We start from the raw sequence: 27199 nt of genomic DNA, 5'->3' as shown, positions 1-27199 counted from the left end.
GGTACCCCCCCTCTCAACGCCGCACCCCCCCACAATGCCGCCCCCCCCTAACGCCGCACCCCACCCCTAACGCCGCGCCCCCCCCCCCCGCAATTGCCCTCGAACACTGAACGATGGTTGACGCTGTTTTAAAGCTACTCTGTTTTTTGCCGACATGACCCGTGGACACGCGCGGGACTTCGGCCCATCCGGGCCGGAGATTTGTTCAAAGTAAAAATCAATGACATCCCGCCGGCGCCAGCTGTTTCAGAGGCTGCCGGCGGGATTTGCACAACGCCGGTTTTTGGCCCGCTGGGAGAATAAAAACCTGGCTGGCGAGCTGGAGAAATACGCCGCAGCCGGCCGATTCTCCGAACCTGCGTGGGGTCGGAGAATTTCGCCCCACTCGTGCAAATTGGCTGGAAAGGAGTGGGGATGGTGAGAAAGGCTGCTATTCAGTCTGCAGAAGTTTTTTTTAATCACGTTATTTTTGCAATTATTATGCAGCACGTTCTGATCTCAGGATTTTGCGCGTTTTAAGTGGGTAGTCTTTTCTCCCTCCGCTTTATGATTCAAACGTCTTCATAGCTGCTCTTCATTTTGACCTGTTGATCTCACGGGACAAGGTCACCATGAATCACTGTTATGCGCTCACTAGCAGCAACCTGTTACTGTTCTTTGACCTTAACATTTTTTTGTAAGGCACCAGCTGAAGCTGTGTTGAAAAGCCTATGTAACAGTCTTGGTGATCAAACAGCAAGCTGACTTTGAGATTTTAGCAACTCACGGTTCAATGAGAAACATCAAAGAAAAACCAGTGAGCACCAGGGAAAAGTAAGCATAGAAATTAAAGTTAGCTGAGCATTGTGCTTGAGTCTGAATAGAATTCAAACTGTCTAATCTGAAAATTAATTTAGCACCCTTTGAACTAGAGGAGGCTTTTACTCTGTTTGCCTGAAAGAAAAGTCACAGAAAGCAGCGTTCACCTTTATTATAAACTAAGGAGACTTCAGGTGAGGCACCGGCCTGAATTCTCCGGTGATTGCGATTAACTTTTCCCGTCGGCAATGCATCCCTGCCCGCAGATTCCCTGGCGGCGTGAGGCGGTTTCAATGGGAAATCCCACTGACAAGCACGCGGGAGTATAGAATTCCACCACCATCGAATGGCACTCCAACAAGAAACAAGCAGCTGGGGGACTGGAGAATCCAGCCCCCTTTCACCTAAAAAATGTGTGTTCCTGACCGCGAGGCTACAGGTTATAGGTTGAATTTTATTGATGGGGGTGGAAGGGAGACCAACTCTATAAAGGATGCTGCACAGTGACGAAACACTGTGGGTGGCCTTAACAAACACTGGGGGGATATCAGCCCCGCACCCCCTCCCCCACCCCCAGTGAACTAAAGTTCCGCCCTTGCAAGTAGCAAGCCAGATATCAATAGTGGGTGATGTCTAGCAAAGATGGGACACTGGATCCACGCAAGTCTCAGCTTTTTGGTCGAGGGTGGGATCAGGCATGCTAGGAAGGCTGCAGCGGGTAGGGGAATAGCGTTGGAGATCTGGCAAGAAGGCACAAGGACGGGGTACAATGTGGGGGGAGGTAATCCCGACGTGATAAAAGTAAGAGTAAGGAAGAGAAGGAGGAAGAAAGAGAGGGGAAGGAAGAAAAGGAGAGAGAGGAAGAAAAGAGAGTTGCAGAAGAGAGAGTGGGGAGAGAGATGAGAAAGAGGGAGAGAGGGGAGAAAGAAAGGGGAGAGAAAGAGAGGGAGGGGAGAGAAAGAGAGGGAGGGGAGAGAAAGAGGGGATGGGGAGATAGAGCAAGAGGGGGGAGAGAAAGAGAGGGAGGGGAGAGAAAGAGAAAGAGAGGGAGGGGAGAAAGAGAGGGAGGGGGAGAAAGAGAGTGAGGGGGAGAAAGAGAGTGGGGGAGAGAAAGAGAGTGGGGGAGAGAAAGAGAGTGGGGGAGAGAAAGAGAGTGGGGGAGAGAAAGAGAGGGAGAGAGAGAGAGAAAGAGGCTGGGGAGATAAAGAGAGGGGGGGATGGGGAGAAAGAGAGAGAGGGAGGGGAGAAAGAGAGGGAGGGAGAGAAGAGAAAGAGAGGGAGGGAGAGAAGAGAAAGAGAAAGAGAAGAGGGAGGGAGAGAAAGAGAAAGAGAGGAAGGGGAAGTTAAAGAGAGGGAGGGGGAGGGATGGAGGGGGAGGGATAGAGAGGGAGGAGTAGGGATAGAGGTGGAGGGGAGAGGAAAGAGAGGGGAGGGGGAGATAAAGAGGTGGAGGAGGAGAAAGAGAGAGGGAGGTTGGAGAACGAGAGTGGGAAAAAGAGCAAGAGAGGGAGGGGAGAAAGAGAGAGAGAGGAAAAGAGAGAGGGCGAAAGAAAGAGGGTACGATCTTGAGCCCGCACTCAGTGCACATGGGATCAACGCGAGGGCGGAAGATCACACAAGAATCGGGAAACATGGGGCGCAATTCTCCGCACTCACGACGGTGCGGAGAATAGCGGGGTCGTAAAATTTTACGGCCACGCTAGTCCGGACGCCCCTCCCGCTATTCTCTCCCCCCCCCCCACGCCCGACTCCCGATACGAATCGCTGCCGCCGTTTTTTTACGGCCAGCAGCGATTCTCAGCTGTCCGATGGGCCGAGTTCCCAGCCCTTTACGGCTGTTTTTACGAACGGCAAAACACACCTGGTCTGGCCGTTCGTAAAACGGCCGTAAAGTGCCGATTTTTAAAACCATGGCACCGATTGGCACGGCAGTACCACGGCCGTGCCAAGGGTGCCATGGGCCCGCGATCGGTGGGCACCGATCGTGGGCAGCGGGTCCGATGCCCGCGCACTCTTTGTCCCTCCGCCGCCCCGCTGTATCACTTCGCGGGGCGACTGAGGGGCATCCCGGCCCGGCCGGGAATGACCCAGCCGGGAATCGAACCTGGGACCCTGGAGCTGTGAAGCATTTATGCTAACCACCATGCTACCCTGCTGCCCTATTGCTACCATGCTGCTCTATAATGTTTCCGTGAGAAATCTGATTCGTGCAGCTGGAAAGTTACATGCCAGTTTTCTGTCTGAGCCTGACACTTTGCCAAATTCTGCTAAGATTTCGCCAAGGGCGAAGAGGGAAAGGGAGAGAGAATACGGGAAATGGAAAAAGAGGGAGAGAAGAGGGAAAGGAGAGAAAATGGGAGAGAAAAGAGAGAGAGTTAATGCTGTGCACATGACATTAAATTGAAATGAACTGCATATGTATGAAAGATGCATTGCGTGGCAGCAAGCTTAATTAGTATGTTGCCTGTCAGAAAGGTCACCAACACGAGTTACAGCCATCCTGGGCTACCTAGAAACTTCTGGACCATCGCTACATTTTTGGTACTGGTTGAGCAGGTCAGCAAAAACATTGCAAGGATGATAGACGTTTGATGAAAATGCATTAATTGCAGTGAGGTTTTGTGAGCCAAATTGCAGAAAGTGTTCTGGGCACCATGTTGCTTCCAGTATCCAGCTTTAATCTCAACTCTGGAATAGCTGGCTATCTTAAATGTGACGACATTTGTAATACAAACAGTATTTTTCTGAGTGCAAGGACAGTGGAAGCAGATTCTAGAATTTTCAAAAGATAATTGTATGAATACCTGAAGGGAAATTAATTACAGAGGTATTGGGAAAGAGTGGGGAGGGGTAGAGAGGTTAGGATAATTGAATATTGCTGGCCTACATATGTACTGCATTATTCCAGGATTCCCTCATCATCGTACACACACTTCCTTGATGACCATTTTCTCAAAATACCAGAACACAATTTATCCCCAGCAATAACATATCGATATAGCAGCTTTATAATATAACACTGAGCCACATACGAACAAATCAGATCAAGTGACCAAAGTTTTGGTCAATGAGGCAGTTTTTAAAGGGTACCTTTTAGGAGGAGAGGAACATGAGGTAGACGGGCAGAGGGACGGAGGGAGGATGCAGTATTCCAGAGTTTGGGGCTGATTGCAACTGAAGGCGCAATCAATGGATGAGCAAGAGACCATGTTTAGAGAAACACATATCCTGGAGTGTTTTAGAGCTGGATGAGATTACTGAGCTAGACAAAGCCATGGAGAGATTTGAAAACAAGGATGAGATTTTTTTTAAATTAAGACATTGCTTGACCCGGCGCTAATGTAGGTCAGTGAGCACTAGGGATCATAGAATCATTAGTTCAGAAGGAGGACCATTCGGCCCATCGAGTCTGCGGCCCTTGCAAAATGCACCCTACTCAAGACCACGTCTCGACCCTATCCCTGTAAGCCAGTAACCCCCACTTAACCTTTTTTTGGATACTAAGGGCAATTTAGCATGGCCAAACCACCTAACCCGCACATCTTTGGACTGTGGGAAGAAACCGGAGCACCCGGAGGAAACCCACGCAGACATGGGGAGAACGTGCAGACTCCACACAGACAGCGACCCAAGCCAGGAATCGAACCTGGGACCCTGGAGCTGTGAAGCAACTGTGCTAACCACTATGCTACTGTGCTGCCAAGGATAAAACGGGATTTACGGGGGTGTTGGTGTCGCTGGTTAGGCCAACATTTGTTGCCCATCCTTAGTTGCCCTTCAGAAGGTGGTGGTGAGTTGCCTTCTTAAACACCTGCAGTCCTCGAGGTACAGGCAGACCCACTGTGCTGTTAGGGAGGGTTTTCCAGGATGTTGCCCCAGCGACAGTGAAGGAACTATGATATGTTTCCAAGTCAGCGTGGTGAGTGACTGGAGGGGAACCGCCAGGTATCTGCTGCTCTATCCTTATAGATGGTTGTGGTCATTGTTTGGAAGGTGCTGTCTAAGGAACCTTGGTGAATTACTGCCGTGCCTCTTGTAGATGGTACACACGGCTGCCACTGTTCGTCAGTGGTGGAGGGTTTGAATGTTTGTGGAAGGGGGTAGCAATCAAGCGGCTGCTTTGTCCTGGATGGTGTCGAGCTTCTTGAGTGTTATTGGAGCTGTACTCATCCAGGCAAGTGGAGAGTATTCCATTACACTCCTGACTGTGCCTTGTAGATGATGGACAGGCTTTGGGGGGCCACGAGGTGAGCTACTCACCATTGGATTCTTAGCCTTTGTTTGACCTGCCCTGTAGCCACAGTATAAATATGACTCGTCTAGCTCAGTTTCTGATCAATGACAACCCCAAGATGTTGACTGTGGGGGATTCAGTGATGGTCATATCATTGAATGTCAAGGGGTGGTGATAGGAAATGGTCATTGCCTGGCACTTGTGTGGCGCGAATGTAACTTGCCACTTGTCAGCCCAAGCCTGGATATTGTCCAGGTCTTGCTGCATTTGGACATGGACTGCTTCATTATCTGAAAGTCGTGAATGGTGCTAAACATGGTGCAGCCCTCAGTGAACATCCCCACTTCTGACCTTATGATGGAAGGGAGATCGTTGATGAAGCAGCTAAGATGTTTGGCATTAAATGGTCAGCATTAGATGAGCTGAGACAGGCATGAAGTTACGGAGATTGCAAATAGGCGGTCTTGGTGATGATACGAATATGACGTCTGGAGCTCACAATGGGATAAAATGTGAGACCAAGGATACTAACAGAGATTTAATCTCAGACTGTTGTCACAACTGCATAAAATTAATGAGTGAATGGCATTCATTATTGTTACATCAGGTTATTTTTCAGATTCCGAAGCACAATTGGTCTGATGCCGTCTGTGACCTCTCCACAGGGTTTTTGTCAATAAAAATGTAGGCTTTCTAGTGTATTTGAAATCAATACCACAAAACAAAGTCATACTGTTCCCCCTTTCATTACACAGGGTAATCAATATAGGCAATAAGAATTTTGTTTAAAAAAAAAGAAATCGCAATTCAGATGAGGCTGAAGTACAAGACATTAGGTGAAAAAAATGGGGCAGGTTGGCACCAATATCCTGGCTTAAAAGTGCCCTTAGCACTCTAAAATGGCACCCACTGTATATATTTGAGAGACAGATTACATTAGAAACCTTAGAGGTGAAGCCCGCTGTTGGAAGCACGCAGAACAGTCAGAGAGTGACATCAATCAGAATATAATACTGGTTTTGATGCCTGCAGTGCCACTTTGGAGCCAACAGCGACTATGGGCCCTGACTCCATGACACGACGAGGCCTCTTGTGACGCCTTGCGAGCTCTAACGAGATCTCACAAACTGGATCTCACCCTCACCACCGTGATCCAGATTTGCATATTCAGCTCACTTAAAACATGTTGACGCAAATTCTCTCAAGGCCCAGGATCAAACGCCCATGACTGGAAGACCTCGCCATGGTGTTTAGCAATGGTCCACACAAACATGGACCAGACGTAACAGCACCTGGGGGTCTCCCAGGCCATCGGAGGTCCGCAGATGGTCGAGCTCTGGGCAGGGTGGTACCCTGGCACTCCTGCTGGCACCCGGGCATCTTGACATTGTCACCCTGGCAAGTCAGGGATCGGGCCTGGGGCTGCCCTGCCCTTCTGAGGTGGAGTGAGGCCCCCCCCCCCCCCAACCCGACGGCCCCTAACAGGCAGACTGGTGCATTGGGGGTCCAGAGACCGCAGTGGAGGGTCCAAAGATTGGAGAGGCATTTAAAAATGGCACCCCGATCTCTTCCAATACCGATGAGCTGATCGCGTCAGTGCAGGAAATGAAGGTAAGTCCAGCTTCGGCGGGGGATTCCTTGCTCAGGTCGGGATAAAAAACAGAGTCCCGTTTGATAGCGGGGTCATTCTCGGCACTGCAGGCGTCGAGACACACCCCACTAAACACACCCAAAACAGGACTTCATTTTTTTCCCGTTAAATCGCGCCCTTTGTCTCAAAAGCTATAATTGGTTGTGAAGCAATTAAGTACATCCTGACATTTATGAATGATGTTACATATAAATATAGGTTCTATAGATATTGAGGCTGTTTCACAGGAGAGTCAGTGTAGACTCCATGGGCTGAATGTCCTCCTTCTGCACTGTAGGGATTCTTGATTCTATGATATTGTGAGACCGCCTCAGCTTTGAGTGTTAACAATGCATGCTGTTAAAATAAAACAAAAGGAACTCCTTTGCAGGCAACTGCTCAGCGCCACTGATCAAATTATTCCATCACTTCCTCCATTTGCTGGTTAACTGTTTTTATACATGATGTGGAGATGCCGGCGTTGGACTGGCGTGGACACAGTAAGAAGTCTGACAACACCAGGTCAAAGTCCAACAGGTTTGTTTCAAATCACTAGCTTTCAGAGCACAGCTCCTTCCTCAGGTGAAGGAAGGAACTGCGCTCCTAAAGCTAGTGATTTGAAGAAACCTGTTGGGACTTTAACCTGGTATAAGACTTCTTACTGTTTTTATACAGTTATGATTTTTTCTTGGCATTGCATACTTAGATGGGGCAGGGCGAGAGAGAAGGGCGGTTTTGGGAGAGAGGGACTGGCGAGGGAAAGGAGAGATACCTGGTCCATTGCAAATCGAGGCAGGAGACACAAAACAGCTCTTAATATCCAAAAGGCAAGTAAATTGAATAGCAGCTACGTACTCCAGCCTGCTCTGCTGGTGACTGAACTATTGCAACGAAGATCCCCTGTGGATATTGGGAAAGGATACTGATCCACAGAATTTCAATTCGAGATTTTTAGGCAACAGAATGTACAAGACCTAAAACAATGATAACACAACATTGCAGCTTCAACAGATCTTTCCTCCTGTGTTAAAAGCAGAGAGCAATTTTCAACTTGCCCCAGTGACTGCTTCTAGCCCAACAAGGAAGGAAGCATTGGGGCTGTTTAGCACAGGGCTAGTTCACTGGCTTTGAAAGCAGACCAAGCAGACCAAGCAGGCCAGCAGCACGGTTCGATTCCCATAACAGCCTCCCCGAACAGGCGCCGGAATGTGGCGACTAGGGGCTTTTCACAGTAACTTCATTTGAAGCCTACTAGTGACAATAAGCGATTTTCATTTCATTTTCATTTAACACTAGGAAACAAAGTGGGATGAATAGCCAATGTGAGGGCCAAAAACTGGAGAACAAGGAGTACAGCTGAACTTCAAAGCAAGGAGGAAAAGAGAAATAAGTGGTCAAAGATAAGGGTGCTCAACTGGAGAAAGGCAAAGTTCAGCAAGGTAAAAAAGCGGCTGACTCAAGTCGGCTGGTTGGTGAAATTAGCAAACAGGTGGAAGGAAATCTGCAAATTCAATATTGGCAGTTCAAAATAAGTATACAGGTAACCCTGCAATGCACAAAGTGAAGTGTGCAAAGAATAGCGTGTGGATGGTTAAGAGATTATACCTAACCTGAAAAGGCATAGAATTGGGAAACAGCAATACGAAAGAAACGAGGAGGGATACAGAAGGTGGGGAGGTGATGACGGAGATATATGACCTGAGAGGTAATACACTTTATTGATATTTAGAAACTAGAAGAATAGTCAGACAAAGGGCAAAACTGCATTCTCATGGCTGAAGATGGGAGGCCAACTGTCGAGATTGATTATTGGTAATGTTATTCAATAAAAATTTTGACAAATGGTGCTGGAACTGAGAATGTAGATTTACTTCAAGAAGGATAAGGAACAATGTGTCGATGGTAACAATAGAACATATACTGCCTCTAAAATAGGTTTGCAGAATTTAACGTGAATAAGTCACTAGAGCCCGATGTTGTCTATCCAAGACGGAAAGAAGTCAGAGAAGAGAGAGCAGAAACCCTGGCAACAATTTTACAATCCCCTTTAGAATGCAAATTGGACAATGACACTAGAGATAAGATAAATACGCTAAAAGTCAGTTATGGGAAACTCAAGATAAAATCAGCAAGCAATTGGATATATGTGGGTTATTTGAAGACAGGCAGAACTGATTTGGTAAAGGCAGGTTATGTTTGACACATTAACAGAATTTTGTTTGAAGGGATGATTGATTGCATAAATGAATATTTTAGATAACAGATTTTCAGAAGCTGTTATATACAAAGCACTTCATTAAAAACATGAGAAATGTTTAGACCTCCAACACAAGAGGAAGTTAGCAACATGGGTAAGAAGTTGGGGGATGGAGTGGAAACAAAGCTTTGGGGAAAATGGGATTTAGAGTCAAGTGTATCCCAGGGAACAATATTGGGTGCACTTTTGTTACTGGTACATATGGAAGATTTGGAATAGGCATAGGGTGAATTATTATCTGAGCCCACAAAATATAGGAAATTTTAGCATGGCAAACAGCTGGAAGGATTGTAAAAGACTCAAGAAGCTCAGACAGGTTAGAGGATCAGGCAGATAGGTGGAAGATGTAATTTGAAAGGAATAATGTGGGATGGTAAATTTGAGGAGGACGAATAAGGAATCAGAGTAAACTGCAAGAAGATAGATAAAACCATAAAAGGTGTAACAGAAGTAACCAATTTATATGAAAACAGTCCATAGACTAATGTGTGTCAGTTTGAATGCACCATTATTAAAAGGTCAGTGAAATTAAAGAGAGTATAGGAATTAGAACGATCCAGCGCAGTACAGGCCCTTCGGCCCTCGATGTCTGCACGACATGGAAAAAAACTAAAGGCCATCTAACCTACAACTATGGCATTATCATCCATATGCTATCCAATAAACTTTTAAATGCCCTCAATGTTGGCGAGTTCACTACTGTTGCAGGTAGGGCATTCCACGGCCTCACTACTCTTTGCGTAAAAACCCACCTCTGACCCTCTGTCCTCTATCTATTACCCCCTCAATTTAAGGCTATGTCCCCTCGTGCTAGCCACCCCCATCGCGGGAGAAGGCTCTCGCTGTCCACCCTATCTAACCCTCTGATCATTTTGTATGCCTCTATTAAGTCACCTCTTAACCTTCTTCTCTCTAACGAAAACAACCTCAAGTCCATCAGCCTTTCTCATAAGATTTTTCCCTCCATACCAGGCAACATCCTGGTAAATCTCCTCTGCACCCGTTCCAAAGCTTCCACGTCCTTCTATAATGAGGCGACCAGAGCTGTACGCAATACTCCAAATGCGGCCGTACTAGAGTTTTGTACAACTGCAACATGACCTCATGGCTCCGGAACTCAATCCCTCTACCAATAAGGCCAACCACCATAGGCCTTCTTCACAACCCTATCAACCTGGGTGGCAACTTTCAGGGATCTATGTACATGGACACCAAGATCCTCTGCTCATCCACACTACAAGAATTTTACCATTAGCCAAATATTCCGCATTCCTGTTATTCTTTCCAAAGGAATCACCTCACACTTCTCCACATTAAACTCCATTTGCCACCTCTCAGCCCAGGTCTGCAGCTTATCTATGTCCCCTCTGTAACCTGCAACATCCTTCCGCACTGTCTACAACTCCACCGACTTTAGTGTCGTCTGCAAATTTACTCACCCATCCTTCTGCGCCCTCCTCTAGGTCATTTATAAAAATGACAAACAGCAACGGCCCCAGAACAGATCCTTGTGGTACGCCACTCATAACTGAACTCCATTCTGAACATTTCCATCAACTACCACTCTCTGTCTTCTTTCAGCTAGCCAATTTCTGATCCACATCTCTAATTCACCCTCAATCCCCAGCCTCCGTATTTTCTGCAATAGCCGACCGTGGGGAACCTTATCAAACGCTTTACTGAAATCCATATACACCACATCAACTGCTCTACCCTCGTCTACCTGTTCAGTCACCTTCTCAAAGAACTCGATAAGGTTTGTGAGGCATGACCTACCCTTCACAAAACCATGCTGACTATCCCTAATCATATTATTCCTATCTAGATGATTATAAATTGTATCTTTTATAATCCTCTCCAAGACCTTACCCACCACAGACGTTAGGCTCACCGGCCTATAGTTACCGGGGTTATCTCTACTCCCCTTTTTGAACAAAGGGACCACATTTGCTATCCTCCAGTCCTCTGGCACTATTCCTGTAGCCAATGATGACCTAAAAATCAAAGCCAAAGGCTCAGCAATCTCTTCCCTGGCTTCCCAGAGAATCCTAGGATAAATCCCATCCGGCCCCGGGGACTTATCTATTTTCACCTTGTCCAGAATTGCCAACACTTCTTCCCTACGCACCTCAATGCCATCTATTCTAATAGCCTGGGTCTCAGCATTCTCCTCCACAATATTATCTTTTTCTTGAGTGAATACTGACGAAAAGTATTCATTTAGTATCTCGCTTATCTCCTCAGCCTCCACACACAACTTCCCACCACTGTCCTTGACTGGCCCTACTCTTATCCTAGTCATTCTTTTATTCCTGACATACCTATAGAAAGCTTTTGGGTTTTCCTGATCCTACCTGCCAAAGACTTCTCATGTCCCCTCCTTGCTCATCTCAGCTCTCTCTTTAGATCCTTCCTCGCTTCCTTGTAACTATCAAGCGCCCCAACTGAAACTTCATGCCTCATCTTCACATAGGCCTCCTTCTTCCTCTTAACAAGAGATTCCACTTCTTTGGTAAACCACGGTTCCCTCGCTCGACCCCTTCCTCCCTGCCTGACTGGTACGTACTTATCAAGAACATGCAATAGCTGTTCCTTGAACAAGCTCCACATATCCAGTGTGCCCAACCCTTGCAGCCCTACTTCTCCAACCAACACATCCTAAGTCATGTCTAATGGCATCATAATTTCCCTTCCCCCAGCTATAACTCTTGCCCTGCCGGGTATACTTATCCCTTTCCATCACTAACGTAAAGGTCACCGAATTGTGGTCACTGTTTCCAAAGTGCTCACCTACCTCCAGATCTAACACCTGGCCTGGTTCATTACCCAAAACCAAATCTAATGTGGCCTCGCCTCTTGTTGGCCTGTCAACATATTGTGTCAGGAAACCCTCCTGCACATATTGTACAAAGAACGACCCATCTAACGTACTCGAACTATATCTTTTCCAGTCAATATTTGGAAAGTTAAAGTCTCCCATAACAACTACCCTGTTACTTTCGCTCTTTTCCAGAATCATCTTCGCCATCCTTTCCTCTACATCCCTAGAACTATTAGGTGGCCTATAGAAACCTCCAACAGGGGTGACCTCTCCTTTCCTGTTTCTAACCCTCAGCCCATACTACCTCAGAAGAGAGTCCCCATCTAGCTCCTTTTCCGCCACCGTAATACTGTCCTTGACTAGCAGCGCCACACCTCCCCCTCTCTATGCCCCCTTCTCTGAGCTTACTAAACACCTAAACCCCGGAACCTGCAAAACCATTCCTGTCCCTGCTCTATCCATGTCTCTGAAATGGCCACAACGTCGAAAGTCCCAGGTACCAACCCATGCTGCCAGTTCCCCTACCTTATTTCGTATACTCCTGGCATTGAAGTAGACACACTTCAAACCACCTACCTGAACACTGGCACCCTCCTGCGATGTCAAATCTATGCTCCTGACCTCTATACTCTCAATCTCCCGTACCCTAAACTACAATCCAGGTTCCCATGCCCCTGCTGAATTAGTTAAACCCCCCCAAAGAGCACTAACAAATCTCCCCCCCCAGGATATTGGTGCCCCTCAGGTTCAGATGTAGACCATCCTGTCTATAGAGGTCCCACCTTCCCCAGAAAGAGCCCCAGTTATCCAGAAATCTGAATCCCTCCCGCACTGCACCATCCCTGTAGCCACGTGTTTAATTGCTCTCTCCCTATTCCTCATCTCACTATCACGTGGCACGGGCAACAACCCAGAGATAACAACTCTGTTCTCGCTCTGAGCTTCCATCCTAGCTCCCTAAAGGCCTGCCTGACATCCTTGTCCCCTTTCCTACCTATGACGTTAGTGCCAATGTGGACTACGACTTGGGGCTGCTCCCCCTCCCCCTTAAGGACCCGGAAAACACGATCCGAGACATCACGTACCCTTGCACCTGGGAGGCAACATACCAAACGTGAGTCTCTCTCGCTCCCACAAAATCTCCTATCTGTGCCCCTGACTATTGAGTCCCCAATTACTAATGTTCTACTCCTTTGCCCCCTTCCCTTCTGAGCAACAGGGACAGACTCCTGTGCCAGAGGCCCGTACCCCATGGCTTACCCGTGGTAAGTCGTCCCCCCCACAAGTATCCAAACGGTATACTTGTTACTCAGGGGAACGACCGCAGGGGGTCCCTGCACTGACTGCTTCTTCCCAGTCCCTCTTACAGTTACCCATCTATCTCCAGTCTTTGGTGTAACTACTTCCCTGAAGCTCCTATCTATGACCCCCTCTGCCTCCCGAATGATCCGAAGTTCATCCAGCTCAAGCTCCAGGTCACTAACACGGTTTTTGAGGAGCTGGAGTTGGGTGCACTTCCCACAGATGAAATCAGCAGGGACACTGACGGCGTCCCTCACCTCAAACATTCTGCAGGAGGAGCATTGTACTGCCTTCCCTGACATCACCTCTAGATTAAAAAAAAAAACAAGAAAAGAAAAAGAAAGGAAGAGCTTACCTGATATTACCTCAAACCCTACTCCCGCTAAAAGTTAAGCAAATTTAAAGGCACTCACTCACCTTCACGACAGGCCCCTGCTCCCGCTTCCCAACCACCGTGGGGTGGGGGGGTTGGTTAGAGGAGGAGGTAGGGTGGGAAACACTCACGAAGTGTTTCGGGTTTAACTGTCACTTGCCAACAGCCCTTCCACAAACCACCTTCAACTTAGGCTGACCGCACTGCAAGTATGCAAATTCCCCCAGAACAGCTGATCAGTAGCTTTGCTCTGCTGCCCTCTGCTGGATGGTGTGGATTCGCCAAGTAGGGTATTATAGTTAATGTAGAGAGACTGGAGACTATTTCCATTAGAGAAGAGAAAGCTATATTGTCTTAGAGTGAAAAAGGACACATTTACTTCCACTCTGTGGGCAATAAGTGATGAGGGGTCATCAATTCGAAATTGTCAAAGAGCGAGGAGAGGGGTTAGGTGATTATTGGAGACTGGAATGTTTTGTCAAAAAGGAGTGTTTGAGGCAGTGACAATCATATCTTTTATGGGAAAAATGAATAAATACTTCAAAAAGTGCAAGGTTCAGTGAAGAGTCCCCAATGTGGTGAAACTAATTTTGCTTCTCGCTATGTCTCTGCCAGCTTCTTTTCTAAATTGCCTCCTTTTATGCTCTGAATATCTTTAGGGTTTCAGGTATGACAAAGACTTTGGGAAATGTTGGCTAGGAAGTTTGATTTATTAGTTTATCACCTGCCTGTGCCAAGAGCATACTAAAATTTTCTAGATGGTTACAAAAGGCACAGTAAGAAATCTTACAACACCAGGTTAAAGTCCAACATGTTTGTTTCAAACACTAGCTTTCGGAGCACTGCTCCTTCCTCAGGTGAGCAGTGCTCCGAAAGCTAGTGTTTGAAACAAACATGTTGGACTTTAACCTGGTGTTGTAAGATTTCTTACTGTGCTCACCCCAGTCCAATGCCGGCATCTCCACATCATTTCAAAAGGCAGATATATATAAATAAAAACGGAGGTAGATGGAAGAAATAAAATACTGCACTGGTAAAAGTAATTCTTGCAATTTGTTTTGGAGATCAAATTGTACACATATTATTAACTGGCTGATGGAAATTATGAAACTCTCTAGGGTTAGGCCAAATGACCAAGGCAGTCTGCCATACTTCACTCTTCTCTGTAACTATCTTCATGTATAAAAGAAACCAGACAGGTTACAGTACCATCCTGCTCCAGACAAGTAACATTGATGTTTAAATAAGATTCATTCCAGATGTCTGCGGAGGATGTGTCCAGGCTAAGAGTGTGGGGGCATCCTTTGGATCTCTTCCTAATGCTGTAAGCCATTACTTTTCTGGATTACACACTGAACTTTGATTTTCTCTGGGACCTATACTTTTACAATTAAAAAAAATCCAGAAGCTATTTACGTTTAGGGCCAAGTGGACTTTGACCAATCTAGAAAGTTTATTTGAAGTAAAACAAAACAGGAAAAAAACATTTGCACAGCTTCAATCAATTAGAAGTTAATATCTCAGAAAGAAAATTATTTTTAATTTACAGTTCTTCAAAGAGGCTTACAGCAATGTTAAATTGCATAATACACATTTACTAGATGCATGTTTGGAGTAAAATACTGATTGTGGAAATCATATATTATAGGAAGCTTTTCACTGGTTGTATGATTATCATGCACAATCCTAATGTGTGCATATGTCACAGTAAGAGTTTAGGGATGATTAAACATATATGCTTAAACAATCATATACCTTAATCCTGACATTGCTTTTTGACATATACATATATTTCTCCTGACAAACGGTTTAATTATATTTCTTTAAATCTAGAATTAGTTGTTTGGTAGCTTCTTAAACATTCTAACTTCAGCAAAGTTCCTAATCTGGTGCCTCTCCCATGACTAATGTGGGACTATTTTTAAGAAGACCAGGAGAGTTATCCATAGTGCCCTGCCCAATATTCATCCCTCAGTCATCACAAGAAGCAGATTATATGGTCATTATCACATTGCTGTTCGTGTGGATATGAGCATATTGGTTGCCACCTTTGCTACAATGCAGTAGTGACTATAGTTCAAAAGTACTTAATTGGCTGTAAAGCACTTTGAGGTATCCGGTGGTCATGAAACGTACAATGTAGAAATAGGAAATCATAGAATCTCTACAGTGTGGGTTTCCTCGGGTGCTCTGGTGTCCTCCCACATTCCAAAGATCTGGAGATTGGAGGGATTGGCCATGCGAAATTGCCCCTTCATTCCCAAAGATGTGCAGGTTAGGTGGGGTTAACTGGATAGGACAGGAGAGTCAGGGTAGGTCAGGTGCTCTTTAAAAGGGTTGGTGCAGAATTGATGGACCGAAGGGCCTCCTTTTGCACTGTAGGAATTCTTTGTTCTAAGAAGATGCAAGAATAGAGCTGTTAGGTGGAAGCTGATGTAAAAGCTACTGTGCGGGGAGGGAAATCAATAGTGTACCATTGGAAATGGGTAACTTTTGATGCTTCAAGCATTTTTAACGTATAAACAATTCTGTGTTTACAAATTTACTGCTCTTATTTGAAAACAAGCCCTACATTAGCGAAAATTATAAGTTTTCCCTTATTTTCTGTCAATTTTAGAAAGAAATTTCATGCAGTGAATCCTGCATTGCTTGGAGAATTGTGCTTGTTTTTTGCAATCACTTCCTTAAGCAATCTATTCCACATCTCCTCTTTAATCAGCCATGACAAACGATTACATTCAGTCTTTGTCCCCACAGGGGTTACTGGGAAATGATAGCATGGGCAAGTATCATCTTTTACTATATAAAAAAACAATATGTGAGCAAACAATAGTAATGTTCAATCATCCTTACACAAAGGGATTATGGCTTTATACACGTCCCTGACAGGCACATCTTGTCCCTGAACACCCCTTTAGTCATCCATCTCCCCCATCCAAGGTCAGCAGCAACACTACCTAACATCACCACTTCATAGCAAGACAGCAAAACTACTGCTACAACTGTGAAACTTAATCATCAATAGTTGATTTGTCAAATGCCAATGAGGAAGCACAAACTATCTAAGCCAGGGGTGGGCAAACTACGGCCCGCGGGCCGCATGCGGCCCGCCAAAGGTCTTTATGCGGCCCCACCAAGTCATTAAAAAAAAACATTTTTTAAAAACTTTTTTTTAAATGTTTAATTATTTGTTTTTAAGGTTAATGGGGGGGGGGGGGGGGGGGGGGGGCTGTTGGGTTACTTACTGGTATAGGGTGGATACGTTGACTTGAGTAGGGTGATCATTGCTCGGCACAACGTTGAGGGCCGAAGGACCTGTTCTGTGCTGTACTGTTCTATGTTCTAAATCATAACCGGGTGAAGTAATTATTTTACTTAATATACTATGCGCCCCTTTAAAATTGTGAATTTCTGAATGTGGCCCTTGCACGGAAAAGTTTGCCCACCCCTGATCTAAGCCTTTGCTACTGTTTTCTTTTTTTTTGTCTTACAAACATCAGGTTAAAGTCCAACTGGTCTGACCCAAATCACCAGCTCTCGGAAGCTGAGGAAGGAGCTGTGCTCTGAAAACTAGTGATTTGAAACAAACCCGTTGGACTCCAACCTGGTGCTGTTGCTACTGTTTTTTTTTTAGCAACAACTCGATGAAAGGCTTAATCACCTGACAAATGAAGTCACAGCAAAGATAAAGCCCAGAAAAGTGTGGGGCAGATCAGTCACGGTGACACAGTGGTTAGCACTGCTGCCTCACAGCAGCAGGGACCTGGGTTCAAGTCGGCCTTGGGTGACTGTGTGGAGTTTATACATTCTCCTCAAATCTGCGAGTCCAAAGATGTGGTTAGGTGGTTTGTCCATGGTAAATTGCCCCTTATGGTCCAAAGATGTGCAAGTTAGATGCATTGGTCATGCTAAATTTTCCTTTTGTGTCCAAAGATGTGCTGGTTAGGTGGGGTTATGGAGTCACGGGGATAGGGGAAGGGAGTGCCCTTAGGTAGGCTCAATCGGCCAAATGCTCTCCTCCTGCACTGTAGGAATTCTAACAATCAATAAGTATGGCGGGCGAGAGTCCTGCAAGATGAGAATACCTGTTCCATTAGCTGTGCGGCTTTGTCAAACATCAGCGATGTGTATTTTTGAAGTCTGTCGTGTACACCATTGAAAAGCTGAGTAAACTGTTTGACAGTAATCAAAGCAAGTTCTTGTGCTCGATTTGGTGCATTAGAACACACCCATATCACAGTGCTACTGCACAAAATAGTGAAATTCTTCAGTGGTGAACTAATGATTAATGCCCACTTTATTGCCAATTCAAAAATCCACCTGTTTCAGGTTTCATTTCTCAAATAAAGGAAACAAGGGGAGAAAAATCAGTGGGAAACAAATAGGATCCCACAAAAAACATTTTATTGATCTGTACGCAGTATGTGTTGTATTGAAGTATACAGGCATGATGCATCCATGCACATTAATGGCCAATACATCATACTAAAAGCTACACCAGATAAACAAAGGAAGAAAAATGAGAAAAGTAGAGTGAACAAATGGAAAGATAAAAGGCAAAAAAATTATTATAAATATTAAAACCTGCAGAGATAAGATAAAAACATTAACATAAATTATGAAAATCTAGGCATTTAGAAGGGTATCAGATCTTGAAAATCTCCTTTTTCGAATTCTCATTATCTTTATAAATTTAGAGTACCCAATTATTATTATTTTTTCCAATTAAGGGGCAATTTAGCGTGGCCAATCAACCTACCCTGCACATCTCTGGGTTGTGGGGGTGAAACCCACGCAGACATGGGGAGAATGTGCAAACTCCACACGGACAGTGACCCAGGGCCGGGATTTGAACTTGGGTCCTCAGCGTCGCAGTCCCAGTGCTGACCATTGTGCCACATGCTGACCTCTCAAATTTTCATCATCTTCCAACAATGAAGGGAAACACCTTTTTTGCAGCCATATTATGTGTGCCCTGAAGAGTTTATTCTTTGCCACATGAATCTGATTTCATCGCTCTGTCAAGCCTGCAGGAGCACGGGTGATGACATCTTTGGAAGCCAGTGAGAGAAGCTGATCGAAGACAAGTGTGATTTTTAAAAAATTCGCAGATAACATATTTACAGCATTATGGTTGAGATGCAACAGAGATTTCAAAGCTTTAAGGCGTTATTTCTTTTGGACAGTGAAGTCACAAAGTTCAAATGAGAATAACAGCCAGCAGAACATTTACGGCAGGATGAGATTTAAGATTAGATTGACATGACGTAAGATCGAACAAGGGAGATGAAAGTCTGCTGCCAGTAAAAACAGAACTGGGTCACAAAAGTGCTTCCAGGACTATAAAATCAAACAAGTTCTTAAAACTTCAGGAGTGCAGTCACAGAATGTGGTCTCAATCCACAATGGCACATAGTGTCAAAATAACTCTGCCAGTATCAATCTGACACCAATTTCCAGTGGTGTTGGACCTCTTTCAGGAGGTTATGACTCATTGCTTTAGTTCACCTATATGTGGAGCATAATTGCAGGACACGATGCAACAAAAGGGAAAAGTAGTGGGTCTTTTACTCCTCCAAATTGATGTCCTCAAAACGGAGATCGATAGATTTCTATATATTAAAAACAAAAGAGGGATACGAGAGGGGATAGCACAGGAAAATGATGTTGAAGCTCAGCCATGATCCCACTGAATGGCAGGGGGCAGGCTCGAAGGAACAAATGTTCTTCGCCTGCTCCTATTTCTTATGTTCTTAACCTTCTGCTAAAGGCATGTTTTTAAATTTAGAAGAGAATAGGCAAGTAGATGTTTATTTTCTCCTATTAGAATCATAGAATACCTGCAGTGCAGAAGGAGACCATTTGGTCCATTGATTCTGCACCAACCCCCTCAAACAGCACCCTACCTGGGCCCACTCCATCCCCGTAACTCCACGTAACCTTTGACACTAAGGGGCAATTCAGCATGGCCAATCCATCAAACCTGCACATCTTTGGGCTGTGGGAGTACCCAGACAAAACATTCACAGACACAGATAAATGTGCAGTCTCCATACAGGCTGTCACCCAAGGTCAGAATCAAACCCAGGTCCCTGGCGCGGTGAGGCAGCAGTGTTAGCCACTGTGCCACCCTATTAATAGAAAGCTTTGCACCACTTACGATTGAACTATACTCATTAGATCAGTACAAAATATTTTGTGATTTCTTACCACAGCTGTGCTTCTGCTGTGAATGGTACTGATGTGAGGCAATTTATTCTGCTCCATTGGGTCAGTGAGTGAGGGATCCCAACCACTGGTCAATTGGGTCCATTGTTCTCATCAGGCACTGCTCCATCTGATCTCCAGCAATTGTTGCACCTCTTACTGTGCAGTGGGCATTTCCATCACTTCTGGCCCCAACAAGCTTCATTGGCTTCTTCTGACCTGTTAAATGGTCTAATATCTTTGCCTTTGTCTTCAATCCCATCATGGCTTCCCCATGCCATCTAACCATCTCTTCTTGCCGCATGTTCTTCCACAGTTCTTTCTCGCTTACTATTATTGCCTTTCTCTGATCATAGCAAGTTTTTCCCAGCTTTACATCAAGTACCAACCTAATGCACCACCTACTTGATCTAGATGCAAATAAATATCATTCAATCGTCATGAGAGGATACCACACGCCTTACACAATGTTGCTTGGTCCCCCAACAGATTGTTGACCTTTCTTTGAAAGGTACTAGCACACTTCATTGGACTTTGGTGTATCTATATTTTGTTTCAATTTCAAAGTAATTTGCGACTGCCTGGAGAAACACCACTTCCTCCATTAACATAGGGATCCCGTACCTTCATCAGATCTTATTACCATAACATTAGTTGCATTAAATTCTCCCACATTTTCTGTGTGATATTTTGTGTGCTCATCAAGAGAGTGATTTTAATGCTGGTCACTGAGGAAAGGTATAACATGGTTAGGTGCACGTATGTTCTGCCTGTCTTAAGTCACAACTCCGAAAAGTATCCCCTCAAAGCAACAATATGCCATCTTTGCATCTCCGAAAGCAGCCAAACTACAATTCCTCCAAGTTAGATGCCCAGTCCACAAAAGAACTGGAGTTATAGAAACACATTTCATGCACAACCTTTGCAGTTTACCCCAGACATAAATGACTTAAGTCTCCAAATTCGAAAGTTGTTCACAACAACTCCGATACACAATGTTGCAACGTATATCCTGAACTGAGGAACAGTAATTTAAGATTATGAACCTTAATAAATAAACATTACTTTGTTCATTTACACTGACCCATGGCATCGTCAGTCCTGTTATTAATAAAATATCTGGCCTGGAGTCACTACAGCTCTTCAGAATGGAAGGGTTGGCAGGTTATATATTACCTGAGATAAGAAGTGAGTCACATACTTCAGTAGCTTCCAATTCCCTTTCAGGCTCACTGTGCTTGAAATAATGGTTTAAGTCAGCAGGAAACGTGAGTTTTGTCCACAGGTGTATAATTAAGATGTAGAACAATGGGCAGTCCTCCCTCCCCCCCTCCCCTCGATCCATCACAAGAAGCGTACTCAGCCAGAACCAAACTAGAACAACGTTGCACATCTTAATAGCTATCAGTAATCTTTTATGTTGAGAAATGTATGACTTTTCGCCACAGTACATATGACAATCTAGTGGCAGCCAGCAAGAAAAAAATAATTAATTCCTGATTGTTCATGAGATTGTAAAAGGGTACATTAATAAAGGGCATACCAAAAGGCGGGGCAATCTTGCACACCTTGTAGTATATATCTGCTGGTTTAGCACAGTAGGCTAGACAGCTGGTTTGTGATGCAGAAAAAGGCCAGCAGTGGGGGTTCAATTCCCGTACCAGCTTACCTGAACAGGCGCCAGAATATGACGACTAGAGGCTTTTCACAGTAACTTCATACTTGTGACAATCAACGGTTATTATTATATTAGCTACCCACATGCTGGATTCATGGAAGCATGCCATGGTATACGCGACAGGCTAGAACCTATTTTAATGTCTGAATAGTGGAGTAGGGTTGAACGGCCAACTGGTCTACTTCTGCTGCTATCTCGTGTTTGTACATGAAAAGCCCATTCTCTGGGTTGTACGCACTGGAGAATGTTTGACATGAACTGTATATATAACAGCAACATGTAGTGAGGCACCTCAGACTGCAGGTAAGATATTGAAAGAAATTCCACTGTAATGTCAAATCTGAAATGTTGTGCAATATACATCCGAAATAAAATTATGACCGTAGTAAGCCAGGTGACACGAAGATAAAGGTTAAACCAAATTAATTTTATCTCAAAAGTAAAGATGCATCCACGCCGTATAACATGAGTGTCCCAGCCCGGGACTAACAGGAACTCCCAGAGTGTCCATAAAACTTAAAGTTATGATTACTTTGTCCATTCGTGGTGGTGGGGTCGAGACTGTGGGTAACAGTCGGCAGCTCAGAGCATTAGCATTGACTATGTGCATGGCTTGTGGTGCTCGAAGGAGTGCGCCTATGCTGTCAACAAGAGTGCCGAGTGCTGAATCTGAGCTGAGGCAATGTGTGGGATCACCATTTCCTCAAGGCCCAACAAGGCTTTGTGGTCCAGGATTAATGTAAAGTGTTGGCCGTAGACCGCTGGATGTAGTTTCTTCACTCCAAATATCACCACCAAACCCTTTTTCTCGATTTGTGCATAGCATCGCTCTGCATCTGCCAGGGTCCACGACGCATATGCAATCGGTCGCTCAGTGCCATCGTTCCACCAATGGGAGAGGACTACCCCTACTCCATAGGGAGTGGCATCGCATGTTGTACCAGCAACCTTGTGGGATGGTAGTGCACCAAGATGTTGAACAACAGCAGATGTGGCTTCACTTTCACAAACATTTTGTCCTGCGGTGCCTGCCACAACCTCTTCTGTTTTTTCTTTAATAATGCATGCCGTGGTGTCAGTAAAGGTGGCTAGGTTGGGGATAAATTTTCCATAATAATTTATGAAGCTTAGGAATTACTTCAATTCCACTGTGTTCCGTGGTATAGGTGTCCCCTTTATAGCCTCTACAGTGTGCAGGCTATCTTTGCCGATGCGGTAGTCAAGGTATGTCACCCCACCCGCCTGAACCACATACTTTTCCTGCTTGAGTCGATCGTCACCCTCTATGCCATTCACATGAAAGAAATACTGCATTCTTTCAGCACACTAGGGCCAATCCTTTACACCCTCATCATAGGGCCCGTTTCCCAAATAACAACATTTCCGGGTTCTCTTCATACACTTCTTACCAGAGGTTCTTTTTATACAGGGCTGGCCAGAATCCTGTTCTTGCTCCTCATCGCCAGTGTAGTAATCCAGGAGACATGAAGATAAAGGTTAAACCAAATTTATTGTAACTTAAAAGTAAACCCGCATCCACGGCATATGGCACTAGTGTCCCAGCCCAGGACTAACAGGAACTCCCAGTCCGGGTCTAGGACAGGATTTAAAAGGCTCAATAACAGATCCCAGCAGAATGGGCCTCTGCCTGTTATCACTTGTATTCCATGAGGAGATCAATGAGTGATCCCTCGTGGTCCTCGTGAGGGTTATCACAATTAATGTAGTATATTTTTCTGATAAAAGCAAGTTGCCTGGGTGCACAAACCATCATGTAAAGTGTGTAGTCTGCAGGACTCCAAAGCAAAGGACAAGACAAAATGCTGCAATTGAGGGCTACAGAGACAAATTTTTCAAAAATCTTCACAAATTCACAACTGCACTACAGAAGCAGATCAAGAGGAAAAGTTAAAAAAACAGTATTGAGCGCTCTTGACTTTTCAATAGGGATTTGAAGTAGAGAGCCCCTCCAAGATTAAACCACATCATTTTCCACACCACAAGGGCTCAGAAGCAATGCCAGAACATTTGAGGGAAATATTTTTCACTCAGAGCTATTACCTGCACTACGCAACATGATTGGGCAATAAAATGTAATGTTAATTGGCAGGAGGTTCTCAGATTCCAGCCCCAGTGACCATTGTATCTAAGACTGAGAATGTAGATTACAAAAAAAATGTTAAAGCTATCTGCGCACACACACACACACACACAATACTACATTACAACTCCAATCCTTTGTCACCAAGAACATCAAGGGTACCATTGTGTGTTGGGTGCACACAATTCAGGAATCCTATTACAATTAACTTGTTCAGTTTCACCCATTTCTCATTAAGTCATACTGACAGTTACACACTTATTGCTGATTAATAAGTGGCATTTTAATATATCAACAGTAACAGAGCTAATAAAGTGACCACAACTGCAGGAACTTACATAGTAGATCATTAGGCTGCGTCTCACCCCTGCTGTCAAAGACCTGATATTCCTCAGCCTTTGTCTGCGTCCCCAGTTAAATGTGAGTCTTTGTTTCTTTATCTGAGCCGGAGTTTTAATTCCTCCTCCCACCCTCCCAGAGAAGCTTAATCATTTTAAATAGCAGCGAAGAGGACAATAGGACAGAGCTACCAATCCAGAAGCAACTCGAGATTTATCTTTCTCTGTAACTCAAGATAACAAAGGATTCACCACAGAAAACCCTGGCATTTTGAGTGCAGCAGCAGCAGCACAGCACTACACCCCAGCAGTAATAAACAGCTACCAACAGCCCAACTGATTCTGGAAGTGGCACACATCGAGGTGTTTAACAGTGGAAAACGAATCAGCCTCAACAAACATACAGATCTCATCTCTCCCCCTTGGTGGGAAATATTAAAATCTGAGCATTGTAGAATTTTGCATGTTTAATCCAGGTTAACTTTTCCAACTGAATTAAATTCAGTTGACTGCCAAAGCCACCATTATAACAAAGCAAAGTGGACTGCAAGGAGAACGTCTTTCAAACAAACACCCAAGCCCAACAATATAGAATCAGTGGTGAACCTTCCCTACTGGAACCCCCAAGATTACCCTCCTCACCCCCCCCCCCCCCAACAACTCCAACCACAGATATGCTCTTCACTGACAAGGCTGTAGGGCTCTTAAACGTCCACTCACTCGGCTGGTCTCCAGGGAAACAAGTCGAGGCAGATTGTACCTTTAAAACACGGTCAAGCTTATGAAGTAAAATGTGGCTGAGAGAAAGACGGAGCTCAGCCAAACAGCTGCTCACCCCCATGTCAGGACACCAAAACAAAAGACAACTGCACAGCAACAAAGGCTCTTCCTGCCTTCAGCAAACACAACCATTCAACGTCTCGCTCGGTGAACTTACCTGTGCCCGAGGAGATGCTTCTCTCCCTTTACCCCCCTCCTTCCTTCTTTCCCTCCGTCCTTCCCTCTCTCACACTGACATCTGTCCACAGACCTGAGAGTCCAGCCTTCCGACTTTGATCGGCACCCGCCTCTGCGCAAGCGCCCCTGCACCCACCACAATCTTAAAGACAGAGAAAAACAAAAGTAAACTTTGCTCAAACTTTGGGAGATGACGTGAATTCCTTGGGAAAGTGGGGGAGGATGATTCTGGCGCCGGCTCTGCTGTTGAATGCCGACTGTTTGTAAACATTGTGCATTTGTTTTTTTTATGTAACTCTTGGTGTGCCGAAGTTTATTTTTCCACATGCACTGGTAAAAATAATCAACTTCTGCGATTTTCCTTTGTCCAGCATTTGTAAATAATAATGACCGCATTGCTTTACTGGCTGCCACAGAGGGGCAACTCCGGGAATCGCTTGAAGAAAGGAATATTGGCTCTTCCGAAGAAAACTTTTCTGCTTCAGCCCACTCTGGATTTAGAGTACCCAATTATTTTTTTCCAATTAAGGGGCAATTTAGCATGGCCAATCCACCGACACAGCACGGGCGCGATTCTCCGCAAAGGCGGAGAGTCGTGAAGGCTGCCACGAAACCGGCCGTGTTTCACGGCAGCCTCCGCGCCCCCTCCCGGGACCCGATTCTGCTCCCCGGTCGGGGCTAGCATCGCGGCCCCGTGAACTCCGGCATCACGGGCTTAACGAATTTTGCTAAGCCCGCGCGCCAAAGTTAGCGACGGCTGACGCATATGATGACGTCAGCCGCGCATGCGCGGATTGGACGACTCCACCCCGCGCATATGCGTCAGACTCGCGCATGCGCGGTCCGTAATGCCCCTCAGCCGCCCCGCGGACTTATCCTGCGGGGCGGTGGAGGGAGAAAGAGTGCGCGGGAATCGGACCCGCTGCCCGCGATCGGTGCCTACCGATCGCGGGCCCATGCCACCCTTGGCACGGCCGTGGTGCGGCCGTGCCAATCGGTGGCATGGTTGTGCAGAACGGCACTTTGCGGCCGTTTTCACGAACTGGTATAGCAGGTGTATTAAAAATTGTGAAAACGGCCGTAAAGGCCTTGGAATTCGGCCCATCGGCCAGGGGAGAATCGCTGCTCGCCGTAAAAATTTGCGCCGCCCGCTATTCTCCGCCCCGTCGTGAGTGCGGAGAATCGCGCCCCACATCTTTGGGTTGTGGGGGAAAACCCACCCAAACACGGGGAGAATGTGCAAACTCCACATGGACAGTGACCCAGAGCCAGGATTGAACCTGGGACCTCGGCACCATGTGGCAGCAGGGCTAACTCACTGCACCACAGTGCTGCCCTCCACTCTGGAAATTTGATTGGATGTTGAGAAACAAATCATGAGGGAGTCCGCCCTTCACCAAATATCATTCTGGAAATATAAAGTTGTGCTTTATAAGACACATTTCGTAACTTGCAGGGGTGTGGGGAAAACACTTTTTTTTAAATACAGCAATGCATAATTGGAATTTACCTCAGGAGACCTCCTATTGTCCAAACGACAGAGGCAGGGACAGACACAGTTTTCCTTGTTCACATTTTGAGTGGGTGTTGTTTGGAGAGGAAGTCCTGCTGTTTTATTATTATTATCACTATTGTCCCCAAATATATTCCTCATAACATTTGTAAAAGTACATTACATAATTCAAATTTGACATTACATGAGGTGAAATACTGTTATCTTGGGGGATATTTCCCTTAAAGGTATAATATGAAGATATATATGTCATATGTGCACAAGTAGATCAGAATGCCTGCATGTGAGTATGGCTTTCATGAAATAAATGTTTGGCACACCCTTTCTTTGTGGGCGATGGAGTTATTTTTGTAGTGGTGTCATCTCAGGAAAATTAAGGGGTGCCCTGTGGATAATTGTATCACATAATGCAGTGGTTAAGCTGTGTATGCCTGATCCCATTTTAATTCTTGCAGACTTGCCAAGTGTCACTCATCACTTGGGCAGCGGAAAGGAAGAAAACAAGAAGCTTGCTTCCAATGCTGATGTATGTCATTTTCAATAATGTGCGCTAATTAATATGCTGATTACCCAAATCAAATGTTATTTCTTCCATTAAAGCGCAAAGGAAGTGCTGCAAATATTGACACATGACTATTTTGTCAACATCTGTAGGTCACATCTGCAGCTTAACATTTTTCGACATGATAAAGTAAGCTCAGGCATAAACACAGCACAACAGTGTACCAGAGACCCTCAAGAGTTGATACTACAGCTTTAATGACTGTTCAGTAGAAGAGAGATGAAGGAGGCATCTTGAGGGAATATTGCAGGAGGGGAAGAAAAGCCACAGTGTATGTCATTAATGAAATAAATTGCTGAAAGTATGTATTTAAAACCAGAGAAAAGTTATGGTGCAGAAAGAGGCCAATCAGCCTATTGTGTCTATGCCGGCCACAAGTGAAAAAATAAACCAGTCGCACATTTTAATCCCACTTTCCAGCCCCTGGT

At 45.2% G+C, this 27199-nt stretch overlaps 1 protein-coding gene across 2 annotated transcripts in view; it reads right to left on the bottom strand.

The window, feature by feature from the left end:
* Window positions 1-24788, bottom strand: part of LOC119970759 (ras and Rab interactor 2-like) — a 187726-nt gene extending 162938 nt beyond the window's left edge. For both annotated transcript variants that reach the window (XM_038805904.1, XM_038805913.1), the window contains exon 1: window positions 24677-24788. The gene's annotated coding sequence lies outside the window, so the exon portion shown is untranslated. The remainder of the gene's footprint in view (window positions 1-24676) is intronic.
* Between the last annotated feature and the right edge of the window lie 2411 nt (window positions 24789-27199).

Source organism: Scyliorhinus canicula, chromosome 1 (assembly GCF_902713615.1).
Source record: "Scyliorhinus canicula chromosome 1, sScyCan1.1, whole genome shotgun sequence".
In the NCBI taxonomy this organism is placed as follows: Eukaryota; Metazoa; Chordata; class Chondrichthyes; order Carcharhiniformes; family Scyliorhinidae; genus Scyliorhinus; species Scyliorhinus canicula.
This window is presented reverse-complemented; position numbering and strand designations above follow the sequence as displayed.